General features: G+C 46.5%; 1 protein-coding gene across 6 annotated transcripts in view; it reads left to right on the top strand.

Moving 5' to 3' along the window:
* Positions 1-6,035: 6,035 nt before the first annotated feature.
* The window catches only part of HS3ST5 (heparan sulfate-glucosamine 3-sulfotransferase 5), a 292,703-nt gene continuing 289,038 nt past the window's right edge, over positions 6,036-9,700 (top strand). For 2 of the 6 annotated variants that reach the window (XM_058307312.1, XM_058307307.1), the window contains exon 1: positions 6,700-7,500. The gene's annotated coding sequence lies outside the window, so the exon portion shown is untranslated. Of the gene's footprint in view, positions 7,501-9,700 lie in introns of all 6 variants that reach the window. The other 4 variants (XM_058307304.2, XM_058307310.1, XM_058307309.1 and 1 more) reach the window with 4 other exon arrangements.

The following is a 9,700-nucleotide window of genomic DNA, read 5'->3' as shown; positions in this document are numbered from 1 at the left end:
TTATTTTATTTACTTATTTCTCTCCCATTTCTCCCCTCCCCATCCAGGTTGTCTGTTCTCTTTGTCTATTTGCTGCATCTTCTTTGTCCACTTCTGTTGTTGTCAGCGGCACGGGGCTCTCCTCATGTGCGGCGCCATTCCTGGGCAGGCTGCACTTTCTTTCGCACTGGGCGGCTCTCCTTATGGGGCGCACTCCTTGCGTGTGGGGCTCCCCTACGCGGGGGACACCCCTGCATGGCAGGGCACTCCTTGCGTGCATCAGCACTGCACGTGGGCCAGCTGCACACAGGTCAAAGAGGCCCGGAGTTTGAACCGTGGACCTCCCATGTGGTAGACGGATGCCCTAACCATTGGGCCAATCCGCCACCCACTTCCCTATCTTAAAACATTTCAAAAACCATAGTAATCAAAACAATATGGTATTTCAGAGAAGGTTTTTGGAAACTACATATCCCTTAAGGGTTTACTACCTAAAATGTATAAAAAAATCATTCAACTCAACAACAAAGAGACAAAAAAAACAATTAAAAACTAAGCAAAAGACAAATAGATACTTCTCAAAAGAAGATATACAAATGGTCAAAAAGCACATGAAAGATGCTCAACATCATTAGCCATTAGGGAAATGCAAACCAAAACCACAGTGAGATATCATTTAACACCCTCTAGAATGACTACTATTGTAAAAAACATATATATATATGGAAAATTACAAGTGTCAGAGAGGATGTGGAGAAATAGGATAGTCATTCATTGTTGATGGGAATGTAAAATGGTGTAGCTGCTGTGGAAGACAGTTTGGTAGTTCCTCAGAAAGTTAAGTATAGAATTACCATATGGCCCAGCAATCCAACTTCTGGATATATACCCAAAAGAATGAAAAGTTGGGATTCAAACAGATATTTGCACACTGATGTTCATAGAAGCATTATTCACAATTGTCAAAAAATGGAAGCAACCAGTATTCATCAATAGATGAATCGATAAACAACATGTGGTATATACATACAATGGAATATTACTCAGCCATAAAAAAGATGAAGCCATAATACATGTGACAACATGGATGAACCTTGAAGACATCATGTTGAGTGAAATAAACCAGACACGAAAGGACAAATATTTTATGATCTCACTGATATGGAAATAACTAAAATGAACAAACTCATAGTCAGAATCTAGAATATTGGTTACCAGGAGATGGAGTGGGTACAGGAAATAGGAAGTTCAGACTTAAAATGCACAGAGTTTCTATTTGAGATAATGGAAAAGTTTTGGTAATGGATGGTAGTGATGGTAGCACAACATTATGAACTATCTTATATAATTAACAGCACTGAGGTATAAATTGGAATGTGGTTAAAAGGGGAAATGAAAATTTAAAAAAAAAACATTTTAGGAGACTGCACAGCACAGAGAGTAAACCCTCAGTTAAACCATGAACTATGGTTAGTAATATAATTATTAAAATGTGCTTTCTTCAGGTGTAGCAAGTATACTATACTGGCACAGTGTTAATAATAGGGTGGCATATGGGAAACCTGTATTTATGCATAATTTTTCTATAAACTCACAACTTCTCAAATAACAAAAAAGATTTTAAAAAAGATAGTTCCACAGTCAAATAGTATTTGGAACTGTAGCATAATTAGAACTTCATTATGCAAATTAGTAAATTATGAGCTCTGGGAAGTCCTACAATAGAAATTCCTATTTAACTTTTCAAATCTGAACTAATTTGGGGACAAATACCTGCTAATCTCTAATGCCAGACCCTATTTGTCCTACTCCCTTAGTCCCAGAAATATGAGGATATTCAGAAATATGAGGATTCTCCATCCATGGCTCTTCCCTCTACATTCTGGTGTTCACATTTGTTCTCTAAGGATCAATTTTTATCTCTAAGAAGATGATACCTAAGCAACCATTTCCTGCCTTTATCTCATTATCCAATCTAAATGGGCATCTCCACTTGAGTTAAACATCATATTCTTAAATTTAACAATCTAAAATTGAACTGCTTTCTTATCCAAAATCAAGTCTCTCATGAAATCTTATTTTTTGTGCAGTACCACTTGCAGTGGACATTATTCTTCTTGTGGGGGTCTGACAGTGTTGGGTCAGGCTAACAGCACTGAAGCTTCCTTCTTCTTTGTGGGAAATATTCCTTTGTGTGGAAGATGGGCATTGCTGAAGGCTGCAAGGCAACCCAGGTTTGAGCATATGTTCACGGCACAGCCTACCAGCTTCCCACTAAGAGCTACTGAAACAGATATGAGGATGGATATAATTAATTTATTCATAGTGTGGCAGGATAATAATAGCATTAAACCCCAACAAGAGTGGCCGTCTCTCCTTCTCTGTTTTTAAGGACTTTATTGTATTAGACTGACTTGGATAATCCAGGATGTTCTGCTTACTTTGAGATCTATAACCTTAATCACATCAGTGAAGTTCCTTTTGCCATGTCATCTAATATATTCACAGGTTTCAGGGATTAGGATGTAGATGTCTTTGCGGATTTATTCTGATAAAGTAAGAAAAAAGTAAAATATTTCTGTAATAATTTTCATATTGATCATATGTTGAAATTTTAATATTTGGATATATTAGGTTAAATGAAATATATTATTAAAATTAGTTTTACCTATTACTCTTTTTTCTAGATTTATTTCTCCCCTTCCCCACCCCCTCCCCCATCATCTGTTCTCTGTGTCCATTTCCTGTGTGTTCTTCTGTGTCTGCTCGTATTCTCTTTAGGTGGCTCTCCAGAAACCAATCCTGGGAAATTCTGGAGTGGGAGAGAGGTGCTCATTCTCTTGCACCATCTCAGCTCCCTGGTGTGCTGTGTCTCTTACTGTCTCTCCTCTGTGTCTTTTTGTTTGCATCATCTTGCTGAGCCAGCTCTCTGCATGGGGCAGCACTCCACATGGGCCAGCTCACCAAGCAGCCCAGTTCGCCTTTACTAGGAGGCCTTGAGTATCGAACCCCAGACCTCCTATATGGTAGATGGGAGTCCAGTCACTTGATCCATATCTGTTTCCCATACCTATTACTTTTTTTTTTAAGATTTACTTTTTATTATTTCTCTCCCCTTCCTCCCACCTCCCCCCCCGTTGTCGGTTGTCTGTGTCCATTCGCTGTGTGTTCTTCTATGTCCATTTGCATTCTTGTCAGCGGCACTGAGAATCTCTTTTCATTGCATCATCTTGCTGCATCAGCGCTCCATGTGTGGGACACCACTCCTGGGCAGGCTGCACTTTCTTTTGCACTGGGCGGCTCTCCTTACAGGGCGCACTCCTTGCGCATGGAGCTCCCCTACATGGGGGACACCCCTGTGTGGACCGCACTCCTTGCACACATCAGCACTGTGTGTGGGCCAGCTCACCACACAAATCAGGAGGCCCTGAGTTTGAACCCTGGGCCTCCCATATGGTAGATGGATGCTCTATCAGTTGAGCCAAATCCATACCTATTACTTTATACTGAACTACAAGAATATGCAAAATTACATATATGGTTCATATTTGTGGCTTGCACTAAACTTCTATTGGCCAGCACTGGTCTAGACCAAGAGAGAAAGGTTAAATCCTCTTTACCATGCTCATAGTTTTTGATATCCAGTCAGTTGGACCCATGTTTTCCATAACAAATGGCCTTGCCCTCCAGATGAGGCCATGTTTTCCTTAAAATTGTGTATGGTCTTACATTTTTAGACCTCCGTAAGCTAAACATAGTATAGCACAATACAAAAACTCAAACTGTCATACAAGAAATATTCAAATGTAGTGATTGAGCATGGAGGTAGGGCCTCACTTCCTTATAAGAGAAGGACCCTGGTCAACAAGATCTGATAACCCTAGTGATTACTGACCTCTCTTAGGAAGAAAGAAGCTTCTTTAATTCACCTTTTGGCTTCCAGTGGTTGACACACAGAAGGGTCCTTTCAATGAAAACTTGCTAAACCAGCTGAATCTAGACGTCAGAGATTGGCTGGTTAAAAGTAAAAAGGATAGATTTTGGAAAACAACTCAGCTTCCCACTATTCCTTAATAATGAGAGGCATTTCCACACTCTTTTGAGAGAACAGTCTCCATTTGGAACCATGATCTGAACAATATTTAATAGTTGCATCTTTATGAGACAAGAGAGTATGATGATGTTCAGGAAAAAAATTTTCTTTACCAAATGAACACTCTCATTAGCCAAATGTTTTCATTACTGTATACTTTATTTGGCTTTGATGACTAAATCAAACCAATCTGTGGCTGTTTTCAACATCACATTTACAAATATTTTTTGGATGTGCTACTTTGTCTGGAGTTTAGTTTTATTTGTTGACTATAGCACAGTCTTAACATATTTCTATGAAGAATGTTAGTCTCCCAGCCTCCAAACTCTGCACTTTACCTAGCAGAAAGCCGGGTCATTTATAGGAATTGAGGAAGAGCATGAAAAAGCTTGTATACCCTGATCTAATCCTCCAGCCCCAGGCAAGGTAGAAACCGTTTCCAGAGCTGTGATTTGCGGTTTCTGGTTCTGTACCAGTTCCTGGCCCCATGTATGGTACTGTACAAGCAGGGCAAAAAGCACTGTGACAATCTCACATTCCCTAAGCCACAGAGCTAAGTATCCTCCAAGAAGAAGTTAGGATTGCTGAGAAAGCACAGGCTGCTGAATGTTCCTTTCCTTCCAGACATAAACCTGATGCAAAACAGAATTGTGAGAAACTGGATTCATCTCAATTGCATCCTCCTCCCCAGTAACCTTTCTGGCACAAAAGAATGAATACCAATAAAAAAGATAATATAAACAAACATTTTAAATAAAGTTTACTAATTGAGAGGACTGATAAATGGAGGCATGCATTCTTCACAATCTATTGTCACGCCTTCATGAACTTTATTGCTTATCAGCATTTTTCTCCCTCAAGAAAAGTAAAACAGCAACATTTGTTCAGGGGAAAAAAAAAAGCAAATTGTGTTTCTTCCTTTCTTATCACTTTTATTGTTCAAGATTTCTTTTAGACCATAATGTGGCATTGTGATTTTCAGATGGGGAGAAAAAAAACCTTGTCTTTCAAACAGAAGAATGTGATTGTATGCTATTGTTGCCAACAATGAGCTATAGAGGTTAATGGATCACATCTCTGGCAAACAGCCATCTTTCCTCCTGTTCCATATATTATGCAATATACATTTTGTTGTTGCTGAGCTTCTGATTTTGTCTAAGTAGTTGGTAAATAAGTTTACTTAGAATTCAGTTATCTCATTTTAGAACTCAACAGCTTTGTCTTTCAGGCTGTATCTTAAAATTTAGAAAGTACAGCTAGAGGTCTGAGCTCCTGACCTTTTGAGGTGATGGGAGAGTGGGCCTGGGGTAGGGGGTGGGTCTAGCTGGTGAACAGACTAGAAATACTGTGCCTTGTCAACTGCACCCCATCTTTCATTTTCTGACTGCCTAAACTAAAGGAGTGAAATAACCATAATAAAAAGGAATGGATACTGGAGGAAGCCCCGCAGTTCTTTCTAGGGGTGACCTCTAATGGAATGGATCCTCTCCTTAGATTCCAGGTTGACTCAACTTTGCATTCTGACTCATTTAAAATCAGACCTGCAGTTCTAAGCAAGAACGCTGTGATTTCCTGCCTAAAGGACTTTTCTGTGTAAGCAGGCGACTAATAACACTACAGTTTACAGAAAGAAAAACAAAAAAGGGTGTGTGTGTGTGTGTGCGCGCGCGTGTGTGCTTTATTTCTTAGGAAACCCCACAGGGAAAAACTTATCGATGAAAAAGATATTAGTTTTCCGGGAAAGAAATTTTGGCTGGGTGGAGATGGTTGTTGAGGGAAGGAACTAGGGCTGGGAGAGAGAAAGCAACACCACTTGTCTCCTAACACTGGGTGAGACCTTTTCAACGAGGCAAAGAGTGCAGTAAATAAACAACACAGAGTCCCCTGGCCCCCTGGTTGGCTGGGGGCAAGAGGTAGGAGGGAAACAGATGGAATTGGGGAGGTGAGTGTGCCTCCTAGGTCTGGGATTTGAGACTTGGAGGAAGTCTGAGCCCTAAATTTCGCTTCCCAGCTAGGCGGTGATCGCCCCCTGTGACTACCGACGCACACAGCAGCTAGAGAAGCGCCGCCGCCCGCCCTTTCAGCCTTCGGCTCTCCCGCCTGGCACGCTGGGGCCATCACCTGCTCCCCGGGCACCTGAATGCCCCAAGCTCCGGGTTTAGGACCCCTCGCTCCAGAGTCCGACCTCAGCTTCTCAGAGATTGGGTCCCTCCGACATCTATGTCCCGGGGTTCTGCCACCCTGGTCACCTCCGCAGGTTCCCCAGCTCCGACCTCGGTTCTCCAGGGAGCCCTGCGCGCCCACCCTGCCACCCCACCGCTTTGCTGGGCAGGACGCGCGGTGGCTCAGCCGCGAGACCTCCGCCCCCTGGTAAATCCTCCTCCACCCCTTCTCCGCCTGAGGCCCTGCCCTCTGCCTGCAGCAAGCTGCTCCTCCTGTGCGTGCACCCATCTCTCCACTGAAGACACCTGCGCTTCCTTCCCCACCCTTCTCCTCCGCCCTTTCGCTGCGGTTTCTCCGCTGCCTTTGCTCGCTCGCGAGCGGCAGCTGGAGGAGGAGCAGCGGGAGGAGGAGGAGTAGGGGCGGGGTGGGTGGGGAGAGAGCCAGGAGGGTGTGGACTGGCAGCCACTCTGCAGCTGGTCGCCGGGGACCGGTCCCTCCCGCGCACCGGAGTGATGGAGGGGAAGAGATTCGCTTAGACACACACACGCGCGCACAGCTGGGCACGTCGCCGGGAGGCAGCTGCCGGCTCGGGCGCGCCGGGGACCGGCGGCGGCCGTGACAGCGCCAGCCGCGGGGAGCCGGGCGCCCGCACAGCTTGGCACCGGCGGCTTGAGGACAGAGGAGGAGAAGCTCCTCAGTCGCACTGACTGTTGCTCTTTCCGGCGGACCGGGAGATAATAGACTGCCCGAAGGGCTGTCACCGCGGACGCCAGAGGCTCTTGCACTCGGCGCGCAGGGTCCGGGGCCGCGCCGGTGCCCGCGCGGGGCGAGGAGGATGCGCACCTCCTCCCGCAGAGCCGCTGCGGGCCCAGACACTGCGCGGACTCGAGTTTCGGCGGTCGCTCGTGCCGTGCTCGCGCCGCGGGATCGCGCCCTGCCGCACCTGGCTCCAGCCTCTCCGGGAAGTGCGAGAAACGCGCCCTAAACTCCACCACTACTCGCCGCCTCCTCCCCTCCCCGATTCCCGCCCGGGACCTCAGCGCCGCCGCCGGCTCGGGGGCCCGCCCGGCTCCTCCTCGCGCGCACGCTCAGCCCGGGCGCTCCGATTCACGCCGACTGGCTCGCCGCCGAGCTGCAGCCCCGGCTTCCGAAACTCCTGGACCAACTGCCTTCCTCACGGCAGGAGCCGCCCAGTGACCCCGCGCCACCCGCCCGCGGCCCCTGCGCCCTGAGCTCGTGCCGCGTCGCCGCCGCCGGGGACGAGGGTGAGCAGGGCGCGCAGCCCGCCTCGCGCGGGGAGGGGCTCGGGCACACCCGGCTGAGCCCTCGGAGGTTTGGGGGGAAAATGACAAGGGGCGGGAAGCGAGAGGGCGCCGAGAGGAGGCATCCGTGTGATACCAGCCAAAGCCACTTTGTGGGGTACAGTTCACCGGGGCACTGTCTGGGGTGGTGGGGTAGACTTTCTGAGACGCTCGCTGGGGCTCTGGGTTTAACTAGTACGAGATGAGAACCCGCGGGGTGATCCCCGGGTAAATTTAGAAAGTCAGAATCAGCCTGTCTGTCTGTCTGTCCCTCTCTCTTTCCGTACCCCGAGAGCTGGGCATAACTCTCTGGGCGCTCTGAGAGGGGGAGAGGGAACACTACGCTCGGCGGAGTTTGGGGGCTCGCGCTGGGCCGCTTCCTGATGTGGCTGTGGGTCTGTCGCGTTGAGCGCCAGAGTGGCTTTGGAACTGTGGGGGCCGCGAGGCCGGAGCAGAAAGCTGCGTTAACACTCTCTGTTCAAGCCGCTTCCCACCCCTCACAGCACCAGCCCGCCCCCCGACACTTAGCTCCCGTGCGCACAACACTCCTCTCCCCCACCTAAACAGTCACACACACACACACTTGGGAGTTGGTTGGAATCGAGGGAGTTGTCATATTGTCACTACTAAGAGGGCTGTCAGGTCGCTATGGCTACTTACTGGGGCACTGAGACTCCTGCTCCTAGGATTTAGGCGACCACCTTGGCTTAGAGAGCCGGCCAGGAGCGCCCAGCCTGACGTGCATTCCTTCACCTGGCGATTCCAGGTGCACAGCGAGCACACCTCCGCGACGATTACGGAGGCTCTTGGTCTTGTGGGCGCCGCGCTACGGCTTCCCTTCTTGAGTGCTTCAGGGCACTCATCCTGGACAGTCAGCTCCTTGGTCTCCCCAAGTCTAATCTGGTGGGTCTGTCTCTCCTTTCCTTTCTCTCGCTGAATGGGAAACATTGATCCCTTTAGGGGAGGCTTAATATTTGTGAAGTGCTTAATATCATATTACTTCGTGGGTACATTTAATTGCACTGTAACTCTTATCTGATTTATGTAAACTTAGCCTGATAAATGGTAAGCTGGGTCCGCTGCGGGTGGGAGAGAGAGTGGATGGACGTCCTTTCTGTGCTGGTGCTGACTGCTTTAAGTAATACAAAGCTGGTGCTTCTGAAAGGTTTTGCTCAGCACTTTCCACATACTTGAGGGCTTTAGACCAAGGTTTCCACATTACAGTTTAGTTTGAATATATGCAACAACTTTTCAAGGAAAATGTTGAAGAGAAGAGAAGGGGGGACAAAATTTGAATATCAAAGTAATGGCTACTTTTTAAAATGTTTTATTGGTATCAATTGTGCTGTAGAAGATTTTTTTTAAGTTACCTTAATGTTTCCTCCTAGTGAAGCTCTTAGAAGCAGAAATGAAATCACTACTCACCTTCCTTGCTATATTCATTTGCAAATATTCATTGCATAAAGTGACCTGAAAGAGCAGCAGGACAGTCTCCTTTGCTTTAGTAATAAGAAGTTATTCACCAGTGAACTGATGGAGGCACAAGAAGATATTACAAGAAAGATAATCATGAGAAGGAAACTGTTGCTTAAATTTAACTGCCTCCAGAGCACCCAGTGTTAACAGTGAAAAGGAAACTCCTCTGGCTTCATCCAGATGACTCTGGGCCATTTTAAAGGGCATTCTTCTCAATTACAAAGTATATAGAATCATCAGTAATCACGTAAAATAATATTTTCAGAATGATGCCTAAGCACTTTTTATGGGAAATGATGAGCAGAGTAACCAATGGAGTTTCATCACAAGTACTGGGATCACGATTTCTAGGTTAAGTAAGAGCTCATGCTTAAATTTTTTTTTTAACATTTTTTTTATTGACTTTGTAATAATATTACATTAAAAATATATATATATGTGAGGTCCCATTCAACCCCACCCCCCCACCCCGCCTCTCCCCCCCCAACAACAACACTCGTTCCCATCATCATGACACATCCATTGGATTTGGTAAGTACATCTTTGGGCACCTCTGCACCTCATAGACAATGGTCCACATCATGGCCCATACTCTCCTCCATTCCATCCAGTGGGCCCTGTGAGGATTTACAGTGTCCGGTTAGTAATATTTAAACTTGTTCCCTTTGATGTCTTTTCGAGGAGGTGC

This window comes from Dasypus novemcinctus, chromosome 11 (assembly GCF_030445035.2).
Source record: "Dasypus novemcinctus isolate mDasNov1 chromosome 11, mDasNov1.1.hap2, whole genome shotgun sequence".
NCBI lineage: Eukaryota > Metazoa > Chordata > Mammalia > Cingulata > Dasypodidae > Dasypus > Dasypus novemcinctus.
This window is presented reverse-complemented; position numbering and strand designations above follow the sequence as displayed.